This window comes from Aotus nancymaae, unplaced genomic scaffold, assembly GCF_030222135.1.
Source record: "Aotus nancymaae isolate 86718 unplaced genomic scaffold, 86718_ANA_hifiasm-v0.15.2.pri h1tg000020l, whole genome shotgun sequence".
Taxonomy (NCBI): Eukaryota; Metazoa; Chordata; class Mammalia; order Primates; family Aotidae; genus Aotus; species Aotus nancymaae.
In genome coordinates, this window is record NW_026988432.1 from 71,045,172 (window position 1) to 71,070,262 (window position 25,091).

The following is a 25,091-nucleotide window of genomic DNA, read 5'->3' on the forward strand; positions in this document are numbered from 1 at the left end:
GCATTCCTATACACCAATAATAGACTTAAAGAGAGCCAAATCAAGAACGAACTGCCATTCACAATTGCTACAAAGAGATGCTGGCTAATTTTTACATTTTTAGTAGAGATGGGCTTTTACCATATTGACAAGGCTGGTCTCAACTTCCTGACCTCAAGTGATCCACCCACCTCAACCTCCCAAAGTGCTGGGATTACAGGCATGAGCCACTGTGCCTGGCCTGAGATCATAGCTTCTCTTCAGGACTTGGAGAGGATGGGGATTGCATGTCTGCACAGAGCCCATAAAACAGCTTTGTGTGATTGGTGCCCAAGCCTGATGGAATCTGGAGTGTGACAGTTGATTATTGGGTTAATATAACAGTTGATCATTGATTATTGGGAACTGAATAAGGTGACTCTGGCCATGTGTGCTGCTATCCCCCAAATGGCTCAAATCCAGGAAAAAATAAATAGTTGCTCAGGTCCATGGCACAGTCCTGACTTTGGCAAATGCTTTCTGCAGCATACCCTTAGACCCAAAGTCCCAGGACCTTTTTGCCTTCAGCTAAGAGGATCAACCGTGTACCTTTTGGTTGTTCCCAGAGAAACTTACACAGCCCAACAGCCCACCTATCTGGCATGTTTTAGAGTGAAGTGAGACATTTTGGAGTGACGTGCCTCCTCATCCTCTGGGAACATTGTATGGATAATATTCTTTTACTCTCTACAGATTTAAGTATTTTGCAGAAACCTACCCAGAAACTCCTAGAGCATTTACAATCCAAAGGATGGGCCAGTAGTGCCCAGAAAGTCCAGGGACCAGGGGCACCATAACATTCCTGGGCATGGTTGGGTTAAATAAGACCCAAGTTTTGCCAACAGCTGTGATTAGCAAAATCCAGACATACCCACAGGCCACTATATAGTTTGGATCTATGTCCACACCTGAGTCTCAAATCTAACCGTAATCTGCAGTATTGGAGGTGAGGCCTGGTGGGAGGTGATGGAATCATGAGTGTGATCCCTCATGAATAGTTTAGCACCATACCTCCCATGCTGTTCTTGTGACAGTGAGAGCTCTCACAAGATCTAGTTGTTTGAAAGTGTGTCGCACCTCTCCCCTCTTATTCTTGCTCCTGTTCCAGCCAAGTAAGATGTGCCTGCTTCCTCTTCCCTTTCCAACATGATTTTAAGCTCCCTGAGGCCTCTCCCAAAGCTGAGCAGAAGCCACTTTGCTTCCTGTACAGCCTGTGGAACTGTGAGCCAAGGAAACTCAGTTCCAGGTACTTATTTATAGCAGTGTGAGGATGGACTAATATACCTTGTTTTATATTAGTAATATACAAAGTGCTGTATCTGCAAAGGGATCCCCAACACAGAAGGAGTCAAGAAACCAAAGAATGAGACAGACAAATCCAATGTTTCAGTAAAAGGTAATTTATTGGGGGGAATTTATGAACAGAAGCATGGTCTTAAATGGTAGCAACTTAAATAGTTCTCCAAGCAGCTACCCCCAAGATTTAGGGCTTACTTAGTAGAGGTACTCAGATTGTACAGGACAATTAAAGTCAGGCTTCCAGGAAGAGAAGGATGTTCCCATTGTAGCCTGTAATTTGCTTAATACATCCAGGTTGCTTTGACCTAAGGAGAATATCTGCAGTAAGTATGTGCTCTTACACAAGAAACAGTAGGTCAAGTAGAAATCTTAAAGGCATTCCCAGAACTGGGGTTAATCCAAAGTCAACATGGTGGATTTGCATCCAAGGCAAAGTTGCTTTAGCCTCCACAGGGCTCTCTTCCCAGATCCATGGAGCCCTAAGTGTTTAGAGGACCAGCATAGACATTCGCATCCAGGCAGTTTGATCTTTTTGTTTCTCAAAAGAAAATTGAATGTACACATTGGCTTATTATTCTCAAATGATTTCTTCTTTTACCTTATTGTTTCTCAAATCTTTCCTTCTTTTCTCTCTCCACAGAAAAAGCTCCAGAAAATTTAAAAATATTTTCAGAAAAGATGGTACCCTGAGTAGGATTTGCACATCAAGCAAAAGTAGAGATGGGAGATGGGAGTCAGGTGTTTTGGGGGGTAGAGAAAAAGATTAGGCTGGAAGGGGTACTGGGCCAGGTGTGGGGGTGTGCACACCTGTGTGTGTGTGTCTTTCTTACTAAACTTTTACTTGAAAACCTCCAGCCCTGTCTAGACTAGATTAACTGAAAGTTGTGTGTTTGCCTGTGGGCAGGTGGAAGTTTTGGGGGCAGGCAACCCCAGTAATGGGATGTGCTGATGGCAGCTGGGCTGTTGAGCAGGCATGATGAGATGCAGAAGGATCAGGGCTCTGGTTCCCACATTGATCCATCCTGCTAGCACAGACTTTCTGCAGGCTGTGGGGTGGGTGTTGTAGATGGGGGTTCCTTCTTTCCCCAAACTAGCGCAGCAATTCCACAGGAAGCCAGGCCTCTGCTACTACTTCTTCCTGTACTGCACCTCTATAGGGAGGGCCACCCTGTCTGTAACAATGATGTGGACAGCAGAGGAATATCACAGGCCAGGTGGGTCTCCATTGGTAAATGCGGTGTGGATATATATGTGTTTGCTGTGGCTCCCCACTCTGTCCTTTGCAGACACTGCTTATCAGTCACAGTCACAGGATTCTCACCCCAGTGCCCAGTGAGTACTACTAAAAGATCCAGATGGTTTATAAGTACCTGGAGACTTTTGAATTCCCTGTGGATTCTCCTGACCAGATTTCAGAACCTTCCCTGGAAATTAGGAAGTGACATGTCACCACCCAGTACCTCAGGAAGACCCTGCCCTGTCAGTCTGAAATGGCATCTTGGGTGACTACTTCCTGAGTGGAGAAAGAGAGGGTTCTGTGCAGGGAATTCCCTTGGTGGATCATAGGGTAAGTGAAGCCTGTGGTCTATCATAAGCCTGGCATGTGGAGCAGAGATTCCAGTGGTTCTGGGACAAGTAGGTGCTGCTCAACCAGGCCTCCCAAGACTCCTTTCCCTCTCCCACCATAGCTGAGTCTGGATGGGAGTGTGGACACCCCTAGACTTCAGAGGATGGGACCCTAGTCATTGGTGATGCTGGGGTGTGAGGGGAAGGCAACTGGGACAAGGCCTCCAGGTGTGGGAGGAGTCATCCTCTCCTGGAAGGCTCTGGGCAACTCAAGGCCCTCTTTGGGCCTCTGTTTCCTCATCTGGCAAATGTACAAATGATGAGCCTGTTTTGCAGGCCTCACAAGATGATGATGGGGTTCAGGGAGGAAGAGAATTTGAGGTTGCTTGTGCCTGGCCCTTTCCATGAACAATGATGGTGATTGCAATGCTGAGAGCCATGTGAAACTGAGTCTTCAGGAGGCCCTGTGAGGAAGGTGTGGTTCCCATCACACCTCCCAGATGAGGAAACAGTCTCAGGGAGGCCTGGCCACCTGCCCAAGGTGACACAGGCAGTGAGTGTTGGAGCTGGGAGTGAATCTAGAATCAGGGCTCACTGGAGCGGTTGGGAGCATTGCCACAGCTGGCTCAGGCTGGTTATCCAGGATTTGAGGTATAACTGAGTGAGGAGAGGAAAGAATAGTCTCCCTGACCTTGTTCCAGATGCTGGCAGATGGGAACCTCCAAATTGCCCATGCTAGAGAAGAATCCCCAGACAGCCCAGATGAGGCTGTAGGAGCAGCAGGTGAGTATATGTGTGTTGGGGAGGGGCTCCAGGGAGTCAGAGGACAGGCTTCTTCCCTCCGCACTGGAGGCCTCCACATCAAGAGAGCAGGGAGTCTTACTCCCCAAGCTATACCCTAATGTGGCCATAAGGCCTGAAATGCCTCCATTAAAGAGACCAGAGAAACCACCTGGGTAAGCTGGGCTCAGCATAGATTTGGGGAACGGAAGGACAGAGGCTCCATGACCTTATAACTTGTTAAACTCCCACTGTGGAAGTAACTCGGGGTGTCTAATGGCCTTGGAGATTAGCTGGGGAGAAAGGGAGAGAGGGAGAGTGCTGGGGGAGGCAGCTGAGAGTCCCAGTCTCTTCCAAGTAGGAGACCTGGGGAGGGAGTGTCCAGGCTGGAGTGGTTGGTGATATTTCAGGAGACAGGCCTTGGGTGGGCACCTGACAGTGGGGACTCACCACCACTACCACCCCAATGGCCCAGGGTGATGGGCCCTTTCTGGGCAGGTTCCTCATTAACCTGGTAAAGGTAGACACTGCCATGAAGGACTGTGTGGATGGGGGTGAGCCTGGGGCAGGCAGGTCGGGGACCAGAATCCTGAGGCTTGGGAGGAGAAAGCCCTGGATTCAACCCTTCTATCTCAGCAAGGCTCCTCCTGTGTGAGCTCCATGGTCCTCCCCATGCCCTGTGAGCCAGGGCATTGGCCCATCTTACTTCTGAGTGGTGGAGGCTCCAGAGCAGCCGCCAGTCCCTGCTCCCTGAGTGCTGAAGCTGTAGAGCTGCATGACTGCAAAGCTGCATGAGCTTCAGGCTGAGCTGGACTCAGCCTTTCCCTCTGCTGGTGCCCTTGGTAGGAGAGGGAAATTGGGCCCCTCCCAGGTCAGGTGGCTCCTAAGTGGCCAGGCATTTTTGTTCTATACAGGGCCTCCTTTTATCTGTCTTTTGTAAGAGAGTGTTGGGGCAGAAGTTCCCTGAGCCACAACTCCCACACCTTCTCATCAGAGCCCAGAGCCTGATTCAGGTTCCAGTGCTGTTCTGTGCACATCCCTCACCCCTGGTGGCCTGGAAGTAGTACAGTGTGGGAGGGTGTGGAAATGGGGACCAGTCATGGGCCACTTATACTGCCTGCTTTTTAAATTGTGTATTGATTACATTTCATTTTTGTGTTTCTTCACATGTCTCATCAATTTTAAAGTTGTGTGCTAAAACTGTAAAGAATCATTATAGAGACCCTCAATTCTGTTGTGTACCTTTGAAGAGTAATTGAGGATGTTTAAAGGCAGCTATTATAAATCTGTTCATGGGAGTAAAGGAAAATATTCTAACAATGAATTAAGAGATGTGGAACATCACTAAAAATGGAAATTATGAAAAAAGAAGATAAGAAATTAAAAAAAATACTTTTGAGCTTATTCAAAGATTAGAAACGGAAGACAGAGCAATAGAAATTGTCCATTCTGAATAAAAGAGTGAAAAAGCTTAAAGAAAATGAAGAGTCTTAGAGACCTTCAGAGTGATGGAGTCCAAGTTAGAGAGAGGACAGAAAAACTAAATGAAGTGCAAAGTAAATCACCAACTGATAGCTAAAATTTCCAAAAATTGGTCAAATCCCCCCAGTTTTTATACCTAACATGTCAACAAACCCCTCCAAACATACAAATAAAACCATTCCAAGGCCATGTTGTGAGTTAGGAGACTGGCAGAGCTTTCTACCAACTTTCTGTGATTTCTAATTTTAATTACTTAGAAGAATGAAAAATATTTTCTCCTCAGAGCTCCTTTTGTTTTCTTGGAGAAAATCTGACGTAGGCACAGATGACTGACAGTTATTAAAGGCAGATGACTTTCCAGTTTTCTCTTAAATTTCCAGTGTCTTAAATTGGAAATTATTTAAATTTGCTTCTTCCAAATCTGCAGTAATATTGATGCTCCAGAAAGACATCCCACGGAGATTCTGCTCTTGTGCATCCATCCTGCATGGAGCTGAGGCTGTTCCTCTTCTAGTTTCATTAGCACATAGTCTTAGAATACTTCGAGTTAATTTGAAAAACTAAATGTTAAAACGTGTTCAGGCCGGGAGTGCTGGGTCATGTCTCTAATCCCAACACTTTGGGAGGCCGAGGCAGGTGGATCACTTGTCAGGAGTTTGAGACCAGCCCAGTCAATATGATGAAACCCCATCTCTACTAAAAATTCAAAAATGAGCAAGGCATGTTGCCATGTGCCTATAATTTCAGTTACTGGGGAAGCTGAAGCAGGAGAATTGATTTAACCTGAGAGGCAGAGGTTGCAGTGAGCCCAGATAGAATCCTAGAGCCTGGGCTACAGAGTGAGACTCGGTCTCAAAAAAGAAAAAAAAAAAAAGGATTCAATGAATTATCACTGTTAAATTCCACCAGCAAATTATTAAATGTGGTTCCAAAGGGATATTTAAAAAGGGAAATTAAACGTGTTTCCAAGAAAGCCCTATTCACAACAGAAACGCAGACACTGTCCATGACCTTATCACACAAGCTTCTCTCACGTGCCGGGAGGGACCAAGGGGCTCTCTGATCTTGCACCTGTGTTAACTGAAGATCCACACTAGGACCCCAAGGCCTGGGAACCAGCCTGGGTTGGGGAAAAGAAGTGGTAGATGTGGCTCCCAAAGTGGTTAAGGGGCTCCCTTCCCTGTGGCTATTTCCTGACTGGATGCAGCTGGGCCAGGCTTTTCACTGTGACATTTTCTATATTTTATTAGAGTGTCAGAAGTGTCCCTGTTCGAGGCCTGACCCAGTAGCGGGCCATGCTGATGGCTCGAGGTCCAAAGGGCGCTCTTGGGGTTCATAGGAGGATTTGTGACAGCCCAGATAATAGAGGAAATGGTGGCTTTGAAAAGGCAAATGCCAGGTTCAGGGACCATGTATATCCATTTCTGTCAGTGACCTGAGGGTTTCAGACATTCATGAGGGAGCTGCCCATGTGGGAGCCCAAGAAGTCCAAGAACTGTCAGACACTTGGCCGTTAGCCCCATTTCTATACAGGGACTACACTGCGCATGTCCAAAGAAGCATTTTAGGGATGAAGAGAGAAGGGGCAGTGTCGAGGGGAGAGGAGGAGCTGAGGGAAGGGAAGGGACGGGGCCAAGGGGAGAGGCGGGGCTGAGGGAAGGAGGAGAAGGGATGGGGTGGAGGAAAGGGGTGGGGTGAGTCCAGCTACAGAGGGAGGATCATTACTATGGCAACACTGACAGGTTTGTGAGCAGCTCCAGGTCTCCTACTGCTCAGTGACAAATCAAACTGCTGGCACTGACTGAGCATGAAGCCAGTATGTTACGGAGAGTTATGGCATAATTACAAGGTAAGACCAGCAGTCTTGTCCTGCTGTGACACGCAGGAGAGGTCTGGGAACAGCCAGGGACCTTTGGCATGGCAGAACTGCTCTGGACTCTAGGAGGTCTGGATTGGAGAGGTGTAACTACGCCTGGCATACTGGGAGTTGTCGTCTTTGATTAGTTCCAGGTTTTTAATCACAGGGCAACAGGATTACAATCCCAGCCAGCAGGGACTTGGGGCGGCCCACAGTCCTGAAGGGGAAAGCCAGGCTGTGCTGGCCTCGCTGTGCATTCTGGGACTTGTGGTCTCTTCACTGCTCCCGCCGGTGTTTAAAAGCGCTTCGAAACTACAATTCCAGCATGTCATGGGCTCGGGGTCGGGGCGCAGTTCTGGGGTAAGAGCTGAGAGGTGCATTCCTGGCCCGGGGCTGGAAACTACCTCTTAAAGTTTCCCCGCCCATTAGTGGCAAGGCGGCTGAACTAGAATCCCAGCAGATGAAATGCGAGGAGGTGGTTAACACAGGAGGGTTTGCCAGGGCAGTGTAGACCTCGCCACTTCCACAGCGATGCTGGCTACTGATTGCCTGCCCTTGATTGCCATGGGAATCGAGTCCGCAGAAAGACAGGAGGGGCAGGTCCAGGTTGGGCAGTGAGCAGGGCATAGCGCTGCGAAGCACACCTCTACCGTGTCCAACTCAGACGTGTGTGGTCCTCACAAGACTTCCTGCTGATCAGCTGGGTTCCCTCCTCCAACTGATCCCAGGGTCTTTACTGGGCATCGCACTTTCTCCAGCCCAGGGAGCCTCCTGCTTTCCTAAGCTGCTGTGGGAACTGGCCTGAGACACAGACGCTGTCCATTGTGCCACTCCCCACTTTTTGCACCAGACAGAGAGCAGTTCAGACACTTTGGGGAGAAATCTGCTGCCTGGCGAGCCAGTGCACAAGTTCAGAGCTTTGTAAGGAGTGACATGGAATGTGGCTTTGTGAAAATGTCACCCTTACAAGCGCCTATTTCACGGATGTGGATGTTGAAGCGGCAGGGAGGATCATTATTGGTTTTCCCAGGAGATGCTAATAGCAGAGGAGAAAATCTCAATTCCTAGGTCCGTGTCTCTGGTGCGGTGGCACACAGTCTTCCCGGCGCTGCCCCTGGCACTGACTCCTCCGTGCAGCTGTGCGGCAGCAGCTGGACAGCGCCAACATTGCGGCTCCCCAGCCGGGCATGCGAAAGCACATGCGCAAGCAGCCTGTCACAAGCGCCAGTGCTGAGCCAGGGCTCGCGTCACAGTGATAGCCACCGTTGCCTGGGGAACGATCTCAGCAGCTTAGCAAAGCAGGGGCCCTCTGTGGCAGTGCCTCAGCATTGGGCAACGGATCCATTCTCCACGCGATAATCCTCGAGTCCTGCGATTTTAGGAATCCAGCAGGCCGAACCAGGCAGAAAAAAAGATATGGCGGGGCTTCAAGGATGTCCACGGCAATTCCAAGCCACGGGGCTGCTCTGTTGCTCTGTCCCCCATGGGCTTCCTGGCAGAAAGCAGAACCCCTCAGCCTCAGGAGCTGCCTGGCAGTGTGTGTTTCTGTGCGAGTGTTGGATGTCTCCATGTGTCTTTCTGTGTGTGTGTGAGTGTGTGTATGCGTGTATCTTTCTGAGTGTGTTGATGAGTGTGTGTATGCGTGTATCTTTCTGAGTGTGTTGATGAGTGTGTGCCTGTGTGTTTGGGTGGGACATGCTGACATGAGTGTGGCCAGTGCACTCCAGCGGGGTTTCTCTGTAGTCCGCCTACCTTCTGCTGCCGGTCTGTGTTTGGCTCAGTTTGGGGGCTGCGGTGCCCTGCATTCTTTGTTTTCCTGCTGCTTTCCAAAGCCTCAGTGTAGTGGGGTCTGGCTCCCACCTGCAGATGTCATAATCACCTGCTGATCCCAAGGTGGGTCACTCCTCGAGAAACAAGACGGGTGCAACACACCTACAATCACTTTCCTCCAAGAGCCCTTGGTCCTGTGGCACCTCTAGGGCTGGAAGGACCATAGCTGTCCCATCCTCAAGACCCCTGGTGGGGCTCCAGTGGTGTCCTTAAACTTACATGTATTTCCTCTACTTAGGATTCTTGTTAAAAGACAGATTGTAATTCATGTGTTGGAGTGAGCCTGACATTCTGTTTTTTATTTATTTATTTATTAATATTTTTAGATAAGGAGATGATGATTTCATATTTTCCAGGAGAGATATGAAAGGTCTAGGTCTCAGTAACTTGAAGAAAGTCTTGGTCTTGTCAAGGAGGAAGAGGGAATACATTTTCCTAGAAGACCAGTTGATGGGGTGAGGGGAGATATGGATAGATAGGTGATGACAAAAAGAAATGGAAGATTTTCATGAACAGTGGTCCCTCTTTTTTTGAGAAACACAAAATTCGTTCATATCCTGACAGTAAATAGGTATAGGGCAGTACTGAAGGCTCAACAATACAAAGTGACTCTAAGGAAGAGTTGAATAAACTGCAAGCAATGTTTCAATGTCCATTTGAGTTGGGAATCACAAATGGCCCTGTCCTGCTCCATGCTACTGCCTCCTTTGTGAATGCTTATTTAACCCTTCTCAGCTAGAGTTAGGTGCCATTTCCTCCAGCATACTATCTATGATAGAAGCCATCCCTATAACTTATTCACTTTGAATCACTGTGTTTCTGTCAGGTGCCTGGAACATTGCAGGTGGTCAATAAATGTCTGCTGCAGGAACATGCATTGCATGGAAGAGCATGAGCTAATTCCCAGAAGAATGGCCAGAATTAATTTAGATGAAAGTTTTAAATCAGTGAAATTTATCTTCATCTTCTTTCCACTTTTCTTCTCTTCTATCATTTTCTGTCTCCTGATGTCTCTGCCATCTCTCTTCAGCTGTACCTCCTATACCCACCAATAGTTGCCTTCCCCTCTTGAAAGAATCATCTTTGCTCTCAGCTGACTATATTCTAATTTGTCTCAAACACCACTTCAACTATTAATCCAAAAGTCAACAAAACTTAAAATAAGAGTCCTCTCAAGTGTATTTGTTTTAAAAAAGAGACACATTATGATTTGTCTAGAGAAGCAAATGAGCTCAAATATTAAAGAGAAAGAGTCCATCCTGACAGGTGAAAGCCTTCCCTCTGGGTGGTTTCCCTGATATTAGGCTCAACTAGTTTCTCAAGGAGGAAGCCACCATCACCAACTTTTCCATTCTTTTTTTTTTTTTTGGGAGGAAGAGATGGGGGTGCAGGCTAAGAAGGGGGAAGCCAAGTCAAAGGGAGAAGTAGGGTGGTAGCTAGAGAATGATTGGAGTCAAGGGAGGGTAACAATTTTTTTTTTGAAAGAAAGAAAGAGAAAGAGAAAGAGACAGGGGGAGAGAGAACAAGAGACTTTCTCTATTGCCCAGGCTGGAATGCAATCTAAAAATAGGTATCAAAAACCTCTTTTATGCCAATAATTGTGCTTAACAGTGGGGACAGGAAGGAATAAGGGAAGAAAATAACAAACAAACAGCCAACCAATATTTCATTTAAGTCTGTGAAATGCTATGCAAATACTGAAGAGTGATTTACTTCCAATTATATGGTCGCTTTCAAAATAGGTGTAATGTGATAATGAGAAAAATGTATGTTCTGTGGACCTGGGGTGAAGAATTCTATAAATATTCAGTAAGTTTTCTTGTTCCAGGCCTGAGTTCTAATCATAGATGTCCATGTTAATTTTCTATCTCATTGATCCATCGAATATTAACAATGTGCTGTCAAAGTCTCCTGCTATTATTGTGTGGGAGTCCAACTCTCTTTATAAGTCGTTAAGAACTTGTCTTATGTATCTGGGTGCTCCTATATTGGGTGCATATATATTTATGGTCATTGACTCATTTTGTTGCATAGATCCTTTTACCATTATGTAATGTCCTTCTTTGTTTCTTTTAATCTTTGTTACTATTGAAGTCTATTTTGTTAGAGATGAAAGTTACAACTACTGTTTTTTTTTTTTTTTTCTCCATTTGATTGGTGAGTCTTCCTCCAATCCTTTGTTTTGAGTCATTGTGTGTCCTTGCTTATGAGATAGATCTGGATACAGTGTACCAATGGGTTTTGATTTTTTATTCAATTTGCTTGTCTGTCTTTGATTGGGGCATTTAATCCATTTAAATTTAGGATTAATATTGATATTTGTGAGTTTAATATGGTCATTTAATGCTAGCTGGCTATTTTTCCCATTAGTTGATATGGATTCTTCATTATGGAGATACTCTTTACCTTTTGGTAAGTTTTTGGGATACTGGTTGTTCCTTTCTGTGTGTAATGCTTCTTTCAGAAGCTCTTGTAAAGCAGGCCTGGTGGTGATGAAATCTCTGAGTGCTTGCTTGTTTGCGAAGCAACAAGCAAGATTGAGAAATGTTTTTCATTAAATTTGTTTCCATCATATCCTGATTTTGATTGGTTATGATTCATTTTATTATCACTTGTGTGTCTGGAAAGAGTTCCTAGAGAGAGAAGACAAAGGCAGTCTGTGTTGCAAAAGAAGCCCAAGGCTGAAGATTTAAGAACTGAATACGCAACTTTGCAAGGGACTTGGAGACAAGGAAAACCTTGTCAGGTAAGGTGGATGCTAAAACCTTGTCTTTAGGGATTAACTGGAAATGTTTATTATTTTCCCATCACAGAAAAGAATGTGAAAATAATTGCAGAATAAAACCTTTCTTAAAGTATTCTTTAGTGGAAACAGTACTTCAGAAACAGATTTCATCCACATATTAAGCTCCCATACATGGTTATACACTGGATGTTGATGTAAATAAGAGTGATAATCTGACACAGGGAATTGCTTTTTTCTGGAGAAGAGATGTTGACAACAGTCTCTCCTTAGAGGCCAAAAAAGCAATTTGATCTAGGCACTTTGTACAAAGGTTATGATGTTTTATGTCCAAACAATAAAGTTTCTAAGTGAGAAAGATCAAGTAAAAATTATAGTAGAGAAAGAGAAAGTCCTTCAACAAATCTAAGAAAGTTGAAAGTAATAGGCTAATATTTTTGAGGTAGCTTTATGTAGAATGTCTTGGGAACTATCCTGAAGGTTAAGTTTCCAAAAATATAGGGTAAAGTACTAAGTAGTTCCATCTTAAGGAGATACACAAGAATAATTCAGACTACAGTATAACTTTTGCAGCATGGCAAAAAAAAAACAAAAAAAAAAACAAAAAAAAAACACTACAAGCATGAGTCTAATACAACAATGTAAATGACACAACAAAAATAAAGAAAACAATAACAATCTCCTACAATGAAGAAAAATTTAATTCAAGAAAATTTTGGGGAGGTTGAAGATGGAGCTGAGGATGATTAATTTGAAACAGTAGTTAAAAACATGGAGAGCTTGTGATCCTCTTATTAATTAATTAAACCTATGTGAGTATCTGCTGTGTCTTACTAATTGTCTTTGAAATACCAGAGTGATTGAGGTCTTTTTGCTGTAGGACTAAACCTATTAGTATTTATCAGGACTAATTTGCATGTGTGTGTATGTTTGTGCATATGTATGTGTGTGTGTGTTTGATAAGAGTTTGATTGAGGTCATTTTGCTGTAGGACCTACAGGTCTTATCAGAACTGAAGCTGTTGAATGCCAGGGATTTCACAGAGCTAAAGAGACTGGGGTTGGCTGGGTGCATGCCAGGTGGTGGGTAGTGATCCTGGTGTGGGGTTTGGGCATGTTGCCCTTTTGTGGGCTCCTCCTGGCTCCTCTGGCAGGAGTCCTTGAAAGAGGCTTAGATTCTGGCACAGGCCCTCTTCAGATCACAGATGTGATCTTCTTGTGCTTGACTTTCTTGGGGGTTCTCAGTGGCATGCCAGGACATCTGTCTCAGGCTTGGATTCACCAAAGAAAACTTTGGAGACACCCTCTACACCTGATCGACCCCCATGAGAACCGGATCCAGGCGTTGCCACCTATGCTGCACACTGGGCTTGCCTCTTTGTGGTTGTTCCTTCCATGTCAAGACAGTAGTTCTGAGAAGCAAGAGTTCCTGGGCTTGGAGATCAAGGCAGGGCCACTTGGTGGGTGGCCCAGGTCAAAAAGTGGCAGTCAGCTCATGGGGCCAGGGAACGTCCTGGTGACACCTGGAGTGCCCACTTCCAGGTCTGAAGCGCCCTCCTCCTCCACCTGATTGGAACCGAAGAGTGGGCTTAAGGAGGTACTGAGGTCAGGACTGTCAGGGTCCTTCGCTGCTTGTGGCAAACAGACTCCTTCCAGGTACCGCCCCTGCCACTGACTCCACCTTGCACCTGTGTGGCAGCAGCTGGACAGTGCCAACATTGTGGCTCCCCAGCTGGGCACGTGAAAGCGCATATGCAAGCAATCTGTTACAAGTGCCAGCACTGAGCCTGGGCTCGTATCACAGTGACAGCCACCATTGCCTGGGGAACGATCTCAGCAGCTTAGCAAAGCAGGCTGCCTCTGTGGCAGTGTCTCAGCTTTGGGCAATGGACCATTTCTCCACATGATCATTGCTGAGTTCTGTGATGTTAGGAATCCGGCAGGCTGAACCAGGCAGAAAAAAGATCTGGTTGGGCCTCAAGGATGTCCACTGCGATCCCCAAGTATCCCCATGATGCTTCAGGCCTGCCCAGACAGTGTGAAGGTGCCTCTCATAGAAAGCCCTCCCGGCTGTGATTTCCACCTGTCAACGTTATAGCCTGTCAACATTAAGATGAACATTTGCAACTGGCTTGATGGCAGAAAAAAACTCACTTTGAAACCGCAATTCGAGGACACGCAATCCCCCTTGCAAATAATTCAATGTTCTTATTGTAGACATGTATTTTTATAAATGATACACAATTATTATTATTTTAATATATATTATTTAACATTTTGCAAACTAGTTTGTGAACAACAAACTTGTTTTCTCTCTTGTTATGTTAATAATACTGATATGATACCCTCGATTTTACCACTTGGTCTGCAGAACCTTACATTTACTGTTTGGACCTTTGCAGGAAAAGTCAACATATCTTTAATCATTAAAACTGTAACAACTAGTGGGGCATGGTGGCTCACATCTGTAATCCAAAAGCAAACAAATAAACCAAAACTGCAACAACCTATTTTAAAGAGAAAAGTGAAGATTTTGGCAAAAGATAAGTAAGCTGTGCAAGGTTACCTAGTTAATGTCAGTATGTTAGTGGATCAGAAATTTTGGGAGATGTTTCTGACTTAAAAACTTAAAAAGCAAATTCACAGTTGCAGTTTAGAAGAAAATAGAAAAAAAAAATTTTCAGTGGGAGGGGTAGGGTTCTTGTCTTAGGGCATGCCTTTCCCAGGCTCCTGAACCAATTTTTGGCCAATTTACAGGCCAATTCATGGAGACCCAGAATTCATCAGACGGACTTCAGCATCCTATGGGATTCTCAAGCCATGCCACCCACATTCTGTTCTCCTCATCCTACTTCACTACCTGAAGCATATATAAAATTTTTTAAAGCTTTCCAATAATGTGATTTCATGCTAAAACAAAACATGTTAGCCAAAGCCCTGTGAATCATGTTAAGCACATGGGCCATGGGTCTGGGAGACTGGGTTTAACTCCCAACTCACTCTTATGAGCCATGTGGCCTCTGGTTGAGAAGCTAAACAGAGGTACCTGGATTTACCTTTTTTAAAATAGGATATAACAGGACCTATTCATAGGTCTTCTATGAGGCTGAAATGGGTTAATATTTGCAATGTGATTAGCACAGCACCTGACGTAGCATAAACATGTTACCAGCATATATTAAATAATAAAATAAATGCTTGATTAATCAGCAAATTACATCACCAGAAAACACATCTCTTCACTTTCTAGCTAATCAAAATGTTTCTGTATTAAAAGGGTCCTGAAAGACAGAGCAAAAGGAAGAGAAACTTGAAAACAACAGCATTGCCTCAACTTCCCCAGTGTGATCATTCTCTGCTTGGGGGACAGAGAAGCTGGGGGGGAATATATTTTGCTATTTTCAGCCTATGTACACACTCCCCAACTCTCCAATCCAGGAGAATAATCTAGGTTTCACCAAATTACAATTATTATTATTATTACTATTATTTGAGCAATACATAAAGCTTTTGATTGTGAAATGATGATCCTTGTAGTTGAAAGCAGCAATTCTACATCAAATTACATTTATAACATCATCGGTCTAGAAAAATGCAGCACTTTGGTGACATCTTGTCCTTTCATGTCAGGAGATCATGTTCGTGTCTCCATTTCCATGTTCCTCTCTGGGTTCAGAAAGCCACACCCAGCTGTGTTCCCTGCTGGCACCCTAATTAAGATTCTTCAACTTCTACTCCATTTCCCCAACACACACAAATGGCACTCAGTGCTGGTGAGAGTGTGAGAGAGATAGACTCATACACTGATAGTTAGGAGAAGCAATTGAGATATTTCCATCCAAAGCCTTAAACATATTCTTAATCCAAGATTCCACTTCTGAAAAGACAGAGACAGAAAGGGCATGTGTGGCAGGGTTGTAGGGGGAGTTGTAGAATTTAAAGGAGAAGAACTCAGAGTGACACATGTGAGTTGCCTGGCAAGTGTGTGGACGTCTGAAGCCACAGGGCAGTAGGTGGTGTGTTCCAGGCTCCTCCTGTGAGCAAACCTGCTGCACTGTAGCTGCTGGTGCCCAGAGATGGGCAGCACTGTAGACCCATGTGCTACAGGACACTGCAGTGCCCAAACAAGGCCAATGCAGTCCATCCACCTGCTGCAAGCATTGTCTACTGGAATCAGAATGAATCTAGGAGACAGACTCGACTCTGCCCTGGCTCAGACACCCTAGGACAGATTCTGCAGTCTGTTAGGGGCACTGACTGGGTAGAGTGAGTTCTCTGGCTTGGCTGCCTAAACCTTTCCCACCTCACTGTGGGTCTTGAGGACCTACGACATGAGCAGCTGTCTTAAAAGCAAAGTTTCTATACAAGTATTAGGAATTATTATCTAGATCCATACAATTTCAGAGTCTTTTTTTTTTTTTTTTTGAGATAGAATCTCACTCTATCACCCAGGCTGGTGTGCAGTGGTATGATCTCAGCTCACTGCAACCTCCACCTCCCGTATTCAAGCAATTTTTCTGCCTCAGCCTCCTAAGTAGCTGGGATTACAGGCACTTGCTGCCATGCCCAGCTAATTTTTTGTATTTATAGTAGAGACGGGGTTTCACCAGGTTGGCCAGGCTGGTTTTGAACTCCTGACCTTGTGATCCACCTGCCTTGGTCTCCCAAAGTGCTGGGATTGCAGGTGTGAGCCACCGTGACAGGTTGATTTCAGAGCTTTTTAATCTTCTTAGATTAAATTTTCAGATGCCCTATGGTGTTTTTAGCTGTTTGACATAATTCAAAAGAATTCATCTTTAGTTGCTTTAAGCAAATAACAGAAATACTACAATTTTAAGGAGAACTGTTGAAATCAAGTAAAGGACCCCAAGTTAATAATGTTACTATTCAGAGGCACAGGGAAAGGATTAGAAGGTTAGTTTGTTTAGCATGCGGGAGACTTGCACTGACAAAGATGACCTCATTGAATCCTCAGGAGGCAAGATCTTACTCCTATTTCCTACCCCAGGGAACAGAGGCCAAGTGCTTTATCTAAGGTTAAGGAAGGTGGAAATGGCAGAGGCAGGATTTGAACCCAGGCATCTGACCACAGGCCCATGCGCTTTCTCACCATTGTAGCTGGCCACTTGGCAGGGCTGGCATTTCAGTGCACAGTTAGTCCTCAGCTGTGCAAATGCTCCATCACAGAGGAGGACATTTATTCTGTTCAGTGATCTATGGACCCTCTCAGGAAAGGGAAGAGGAATTACAGGGATGAGTCATTCTCTGTCAGCAGGTGAACTGTAATGGAGTTTTTATTATGATTTTATTATTTATATATTTGTCCAAAAAAATGGAAATAATGCACCAGAGCCCCCTGAAGGCTATTTCCTCACCAGGCTCTGCCTGTGGGTGTGCCTGAGATGTGTGTGTGCACATCGGTCTCACACTCTCATGCAGGTCTCATGCTCTATGAGATTTGGGGTTGAGGATAGTTTGTGCGGAATTGTATGGGGGGATCTAGTGGCTGCATTTGTGTGTGAAGGAGGGTGTGTGGGTAAGAGAGAGCAAAGACTTTGTGTGAAATACTGAGAAAGTGCCTACTGAAATGTCCTGTAACTTCTGAAATCCTGAGCTTTGTTATCCTTTGTTTTAACTGGAAAAGGAAATGTACAGTGACATAGAGCTCTTAGTCCTCGGAGTCCAGCAGCCACAGGTGCCTGGTTTTGATGTTGCCCTGTAGTGAGGTGCACTCTGTTCTTACCAGGGACCTCCCTCTCTCACAGCCATCACTTCTGCCCTCCAAGGCCCCTCTTTTCCTCTCTCAAGGCAGAGAAGAATTTTAGATCCTCTCCAGCCCAGCTTGGTTGTTGACGAAGCTCACGAGTATCTCTCAGGGAATTGCTCTAAGGCACAGGTGGTGCATGGTCTGGGAGAACTCAAAGGCTCTCAAACCCATGCAGCTCAAGTCCCTTCTGAAATGGTGGACCCTGACTTCTAAAACCTAGGCCTTGACCTCAGTCTTGATCCCATCTGAGAGAACATGAGGATTCTGAACTTCAGTTGACCTCCACGCCGTCTTCTCTGGAGATAGCAGGACTGGTTCTGGGCTTCTGTGGGTTGACTGCAGGGAAATGAACTTGGTCAAAATGGGAGAGGCCATCCTCCAAAGAAAGAGCCTTTCATGAGGGATCTTTTTATTTTAGAGATGACATTTCATTTTGTCACTGAGGCTGGAGTGCAGTGGTGTGATCCTAGCTCACCACAGCCTCGAACTCCTGAGCTCAGGTGCTCCTCCCACCTCAACCTCCCCAGTAGCTGGGTATACAGGCACTTCATAAGGGATTTTAAGTCATTTGGGTTCCTTGGCCAGAAGCTATGTCTCTGTTTTGGGACTGGAGTTAGTAGAAGGGAGTCTGTCCATTTTTATCGAGGGTGTATTATACATTACATGCAGACCAGAGGCTCAAGGTGGTGACATAGTGGGGTGTAAGCTATGGTCTCTAGCCTATGGGATAAAAAAATATACCTGGGAAGATAGTGATTAAGTAAAGCCTAATAGCAATAAAAATGTAAAAAGTCCTTTTTATGAGATTATCCTGGGCTAGTACTCAGCACTCTCTGGAGTATAAGGGCACCTTAGGATCGATGATTTTGTGGCTTATGCTGCATCAGTTACTACTGTGCCTGGTCCGTGGTAGATACTAAGCAAATGTTTATGTAAAGAAAGAGTGAATGAACCTAGGTGCCCACACCTCAGACCTATAGGTCCCATTAAAATTCAGCTAACATATGTTGAGAACTTACTGCAAGCTAAGTACTATATTTTTGCACTTTCATGAATGCCTGTCTTTCTAACAACAATTTGAGGCAAGTATTTTATGGAGGAAGCAACTAAAACTCGGTGATTGGCCAAAGGCACACACGGTGCTTATAGGGTGGAAGTGGGATTTGAACCCAGGCTCCTTCCAGCGTGGTGCTTTGCTTTCCCTTCTATTTCACCAAGGGGGTTTTGCCTTTTTCTCTTTTGTGTTGCTTTCTCCCCTCCCTCCTTCCTTCCCGTGGGAGACAGCCCTCTCCTGAACCTGTGGGTTCCACTCTCCATTTCTGGACCATCTAGAAGGTCACTGCCCCTTAGCTCCAGATTCTAAATGGACAATGCAAGTCCAAAGTCACTTGATGGTAAGGGCCAAACAAATGTGAGCACAACTTAGCTCCATTGCTTCTCCTTCCCCAAAATGCATTAATAAAGTTAATTAGCATTGACCTGAAAAAAAATCAGAACAATAACCTCCTGGCATTAGGATCAAATGCAATGAAGCATAAGTAATAAAAACTCCATTACTGCTCCCTGCTGAGAGGCTGTCACTGATTCTCGGGGACTAGAGGGAGTGGGGGCTCACACCTCCCAGAACCCTCCCTGCCTGCTCCATGCCTCACTGCAGGACCCTGAAGGTGAGCTGGGCTGGGACCCAGGTAGGATTATGTATCGTTAAATGCACAACACTTAGTGACCTTGGCTTGACTTGGGCTGTCATCAATATCCATAAAGACTAAAACAGAGCCTGTAGGAGGCATCCAGCCATTGGAATTGGAAGCTAGTCCTCTGCCAGATGAGCCTGGTGTTTGTTTTCGTGGCTCAGATGATGAGAGACAGGGTCAAGTCTATTTTTTTATTTAGAAAAAGATTCATGGTCCAGCAAGAAGGCTAGGGTTTATAGCAAGGCCTCCAGGCCCTCTGGGGACCCAAATAGCCAGACAGCAAACAAAATAAGCTGCCAGTCACAGGGACTAAGTGAGCCCAGAAAGGAAAGACAGCAAGAATCTTAGGGGGTTTGAACAACCCAGTGCCTAGGACTCCCCCCAGATAGATCAGAAACCTGGCTCATATTGATAAGAATATTCTAGATCTCATTCCCTGGCAGGCCCAGGTGATTAATTGATTGCTTCTTCTGGTCAGAATTGGCCTAGACACTGGGTGAGGGTATGAAAGTTTTAAATGACCCTGCAAAGCACTGGGGATGTACGTTACTGATATTTTCCCACCCCACCCCTACTTTCCAGTGATCTCATTTGGATTCCTGTCCTGTGCAAGGCATTGAGGTACTAGGATGTGGAGACAGAAATATGCACAAGCCCCAGCATTTGCCCTTGAGTGGTCCTCACTCTGGGATGGTTTGAGCAACCCATTGGATTTCTGCCTCTCCTTAATACTTCCCTCTGCCCTTATTTTCCATGACACTATGAAATATTTGAGGAGTGTTCTGTGCTGAATGGAGACTTCCTTATCTCAGTCTCCACTTGGATCTCTCCAACCCATCATCTTGCTTGTGAGAGCAGCACTGGGAAGGGGATGGGGGGTCACTGCTGTCCCAAATCCTGTTGGTGCCCCTGCTGTTATATATACCCCATGGGCTGCCCCACACCCCTCCCTTGGCTCCTAAGGCCTTGCAGGGTCCCATGAACTCAGAAAAGCATGGTGGGAGCTGATGGACCCAGTTTTAGGAATAGAGGCAGATGCTCTTTGTAGAGTTGCCTCCAACTCCAAGGGAAGGTTAATTGGGGTGGAAGAAGGCATACTGAGTGGGACTAAGGAACACATACAAGTATATTTTCAGGTAGCTCTTGAAAAATACATACTTTGGCCCAAAAGTTACTTCAGAGAGAAGCTTGCAAACAATGGGAAAGATCAAGAGTGAGGAAAAGGAAAAACTCAATACAAACTGGGCTGCATGAGTGGAGGGAATGGGGACTTCTCGAGAACACAAGGAAGTCCTTTTAAAATGTTTTCAGTGGAGACAGCTCCCTCACACGTTAGCACTCAGTTCCACACAGTCCTGAGATCAAGCTGCCTGGGTTCCCTGCAGATTCTGCTCCCTATGGCTGTGTGACCCTCACACAAGATCCTTCTCTGTAAAATAAGGGTAATGACATTACTTACCTTTAAAGATTAAATGAGATCCTATGTGTAAAGTTATTGTTTGGTAAATGTTGGATATTATTATAATATTAGTATCTGTAGATTCTAAGAGCCCATAGCCCAGAAGCAACAGAGACAGACATGCACAGAACTCCAAGGCATGTAGAAATTTCCTCTCCTTCTTCCAGGCTATCCAGAGAACAAAGCCATGCTGCTGAAGTAGTCAACAGAGCAAAAGCAGAAAGCAGACTGGAGGTAGATTTTGCAGGATCCTGAATTACAAGAAGCACTCAAGGTTTCCTTAAATAGGTACCACATCTGTGTACTTTAAATATGGTCTTTAAATATGAATGCATTTTTGGGACAATGTTTCAAACAGTATGGGAGAGGGAGCTGCAGCCTCATGAGAAAGTCCCACTTTGCTCATCTGCCCACATTTCCATCCCTGCATCCATCAAGTGGCCCGTGTCTGGCCTACGATTTGCTAACAATTACCTCACCGCTCTCTTATTCATGTGTTCATCTCCTACTTTGCCGGAATTGTTTTCTCAAAGCACAGGGGTGGTAACTGTTTAAGAAGACCTTGAACACTCCCTGGAATTCAAGGTCGTGTGAAATATACCTCCATCCTGCTCTCTGCTTTTGCTCTGCTGACACTAGATTTGCTGTTCCTGTGGACGTTTCCTACTGCTGCCCCTCATCAGATTTAACTACTCCAGCAGCATGGCTTTGGTCTCTGGTTAGCCTGGAAGACAGAGAGGAAATTCTTATGTGCCTTGGAGTTATTTGCATTTGCATCTCTGCTTCTGAGTAGTGGGCTCTTGAAATCTACAGATACTAATACAGAGCTAATGATAATATCCAATATTTTACCAAGTAATGGTTATATAACTTTGCTCATAGAATCGTGTTTCATTTTTAGGGTAAATAATGTTATTGTTCTTATTTTACAGAGAAAGATCTTGGGGGAGGGTCACAGTCACAAGGAGCAGAATCAGCCAGGAGTCCAGGCAGCTTGACTGCAGAGCTGTGCTCTTGACCCGTATGTTAGGGTGTTTTTGCATTGCCATAGCAAATACTGGAGACTGGGTACTTTAGGAGGGAGAAGAGGTTTAATTGGCTTATGATTCTGCAGCCTACACATGAAGCATGACACCAGCATCGGCTTGTTTTCTGGGGAGGCATCGGGGAGCTTTTACTCATGGCAGAAGGTGAAGTGGTAGCAGGTGCATCACGTGGCAAGAACAGGAGTGAGAGACACAGAGAGACAGCAGAAAGTGGGAGGTGCCACACATGTTCTAGCAACCAGATATCACAAGTACTCACTCACTGTCATGAGGACAGCACCAAGTCATGAGGGATCCACCCCCAAGATCTAGTCACCTCCCACCAGGCCCCACTTCCAACACTGGGGATTACAATTCAACATGAGATATCAGGGGACAAACAGTCAAACTTTATCAGCCCCTAAGTTATGGCTGGGTCTCTGGAAATTTCAATGCACATAGAATGTCTCCAGTCACATGGTAGGGCCTGGTCAATGTTTGCAGACCAAAACAAAAGGCAAATGAGAGAGTAAGGGGATGGAAGGAGCACACCACCCTGGAAAGATGAGCCGATGGGAGTGTGCTGAGAATGAAGCTGTAAGAAGGGCTCAGGGCACGGGTATGCTTGCTCTGTCTCCCTCTTGACCAGCTCACCGACCTTGGAGGAGGCAGCCTCCAGCAGGGTTGTCCCTAAAGTCCTGGGGAGGTCCTTCTGCCTCCCAAAAAACACCTCTTTCAGCTGCTTAATGGTGCCTGAAATTGTACCATTACAGCCTAATTCCTATAGCTTAGGCTGCTATTCCCCTGTTAAAATGCAAATCCTCCTGGGAGAGGCAAGTTATTAAACTTATTAGTCTTTTATATCGCATGGCAAATTTATTGATCAGAGCCATCTCCTTAGAGGTGGCTGGGATAAGGGAAAAGGATGTAGATGGCATAAATATCCTGGGCCTCAGGGAGTGAAGTCACCTGAAATGCCAGAAGTGAAAGAGCAGGGGTTTATGGAGAAATAATGAGAGCTTTGGAACTAGAAAGCAGACATTTCCCATGTGTTCTACTGCATAGGGCCACAGGTGATGGTAGTATGTGGTTTTGAGTCTACTGGCTGAGGAAAGGGTCACAGGGACACCCCCAGCCTTGGGAGGACCAAGTTCCTGGGTCAAGATGGAGCTCTAAGTCACTAGAACAGCTTTCCTGGTCTCGGCCTTATGCAAGAGAGCAGCGCTGTGGGCAGCATCATGTCCACTGTCAGTAGAGATTTGCAATGTGCTCATACACACAGTACTCTTCCAGCATGGCGGTCCTGGAAATCCCTCTAGTCCACTCAAGCCCAGTGGGAGACCCTGAGATTCTCTTCTGTGTGTGCTGCTGCTTATTTCTTGCACTTTTCTCACCCCTTGGCCCTGAAGATGACAGCTTAGTTCCATGGTGAAGCCCCATCTCTACTAAAAATACAAAAATTAACTAGGCATGGTGGTGGGCACCTGTAGTCCCAGGTACTTAGTAGGCTGAGGCAGGAGAATCTCTTGAACTCAGGAGGCAGAGGTTGCAGTGAGCTGAGATCACTCCACTGTACTCCAGCCTGGGCAACAGAGCAAGACTCTGCCTCAAAAAAAAAATAAAAAGAAAAAAAAAGAAAAAGATGTCAAAGAGGTGGTATATAAAAAATAACATTCAAGGTCTGACACCTCTTCCAAACATGGGATTCTATCGCTGTGGCCCCAGCCTACCTACTAGAACAGGCACGAGTCTGGGTGGGTTTGCAGAAAGACTGTGTCCTAAGCTGTCAAGATGCAGTTACCAAGTTAGCCACTGCCAGAGCCCACAGGCTTTTTTGGGACCCGGTTCTGTTTGCCTCTCTTTGTTCTCGCTCTCCGTGGCCACCAGGGCCCCTCTGCTGCTGATGCTGTGAAGACCTCATTTTCTGCCCTGCTCCTCAGACATCATCAATGGAAGGATCAAAATCCATGTGAGCAAATACAACTACAGCTGTGGTCTCCACTCCCCTTTCCAGAGGCTAAACCTTCAGGTGTAGAATCCCCATATTTCCAGGCTTTCGCATAGTCAAGTTTCTGCAAAACACTGACAATATCTGTTTCCATCATTCCCGTTGCATGAAATGAAGCTAACTTATTGAAAAGTTACTTGCCAAGTACAAGTACATCATCTCTGTTATTCATCACCAAAACCCTTTGAGGGAAGGGTCATTAACCCCACTTTTGTAAATGAAAAGTGGCTACTCTGAAAGATTAAGTGACTCTCTGAAGTTCACGTTGAAAGAAGCAGAAGTGGAAGGCTCACTCTTTGATCTGCAAATGTTACAACTATTACTGGGTTAATGATGTGTCTGATTTGTAGTTCCAGAGTATATTCACATTCAGTTCTTGTAAGAGATGCATATTCTTAACAAACACAGAGATAAACACATGGATAACTATTTTATTGTCACCGTGCATGTATAATCCCTTACCTAAGTATCATTCTATCTGGTCATGTCCCACTTTACCAAACCTCAGAAGTGTGTTAGGGAGAATGTACCATTAGAGTACATTTCTACATAAGGTAGAAAATGTCCCCCAGACACTGAGCTGTGCTCAGTGGAGTAAGTGTGAGGTGAGATTCTGCCACTTAAGATTGCACCAAACTGCATTTCTCTTGAAAGTGACTGTTCCAGAAGCTCTTTCAGACTCCTGGCTGCCCTTTGGCTCTGCTTTGGGCTGCCCACTTAAGAAACCACTTTATCATGCCACCTCCTGATTATATTTACCCAAGGACCTTGTTCAAAGGTCCTTTTAAATGGAAAGGTTTTTAAAATACCTTTCTAAGCAACCTAACACTGGGAGTGAATCACAGGAGCCCTAAAGGCATCTGAGTTGCAGGTTACTAGTTTTCTGTAGCTGGAGATGTTACCAGTTTTCTGTAGTGGGTCATGGCCAGTGCCTGGGATGGGCCCAGATCATCCTGTAGAGAACATTAGGAACTAGAGTTACTCTGGACTCTGGAACATTATATGCACAGCATGGTTAGAGGACTTCTTTGAGATAGGATGCTAGGGATGATAACCCTTGGGTTTCTCTAGGATTTATCTCATTTTGAACCTCAACTATGCCATGGCACCCTGAAATCAATCTTTAGACTTAGGAGATACCTTTGATTATCCTTTATTTTATTTTTTATTTTTGAGACAGAGTCTCAGTTGCACAAGCTGCAGTGCCATGGCACAATCTCAGCTCACTGCAGCCTCTGCCTCCTGGGTTAAAGTGATTCTCTGTTGCTTACTAACTGAAAAACCTTGGGCATGCTAATTTATCTTATTTTGAATTGATTAATATATTATTTATTCATTTATTTCTTAGAGACAGAGTCTTGATCTGTTGCCCAGGTTGGAGTACAGTGGCATGACCATAGCTCACTGTAACCTCGAACTCCTGGGCTCAAGCGATCCTCCCACCTCAGCCTCTCAAGTAGCTAGGTGTACGTACAGTACAGGTGTATGCCACCATGTCCAACTTCTCCTGTTTGCCATTTTCTTTGTCTTTAAAATGAGGATGACAGTTTATACCCCTGAGAG

At 45.3% G+C, this 25,091-nt stretch overlaps 1 long non-coding RNA gene across 1 annotated transcript in view; it reads left to right on the top strand.

Annotated features, from left to right (window-relative positions):
• The first annotated feature begins 6,886 nt into the window (after positions 1-6,886).
• LOC135276083 (uncharacterized) overlaps positions 6,887-25,091 on the top strand; it is a 34,017-nt gene continuing 15,812 nt past the window's right edge. Inside the window, exons 1-2 of the long non-coding RNA XR_010343660.1 lie at positions 6,887-6,994; positions 11,462-11,579. This is a non-coding gene — a long non-coding RNA (uncharacterized LOC135276083). The remainder of the gene's footprint in view (positions 6,995-11,461; positions 11,580-25,091) is intronic.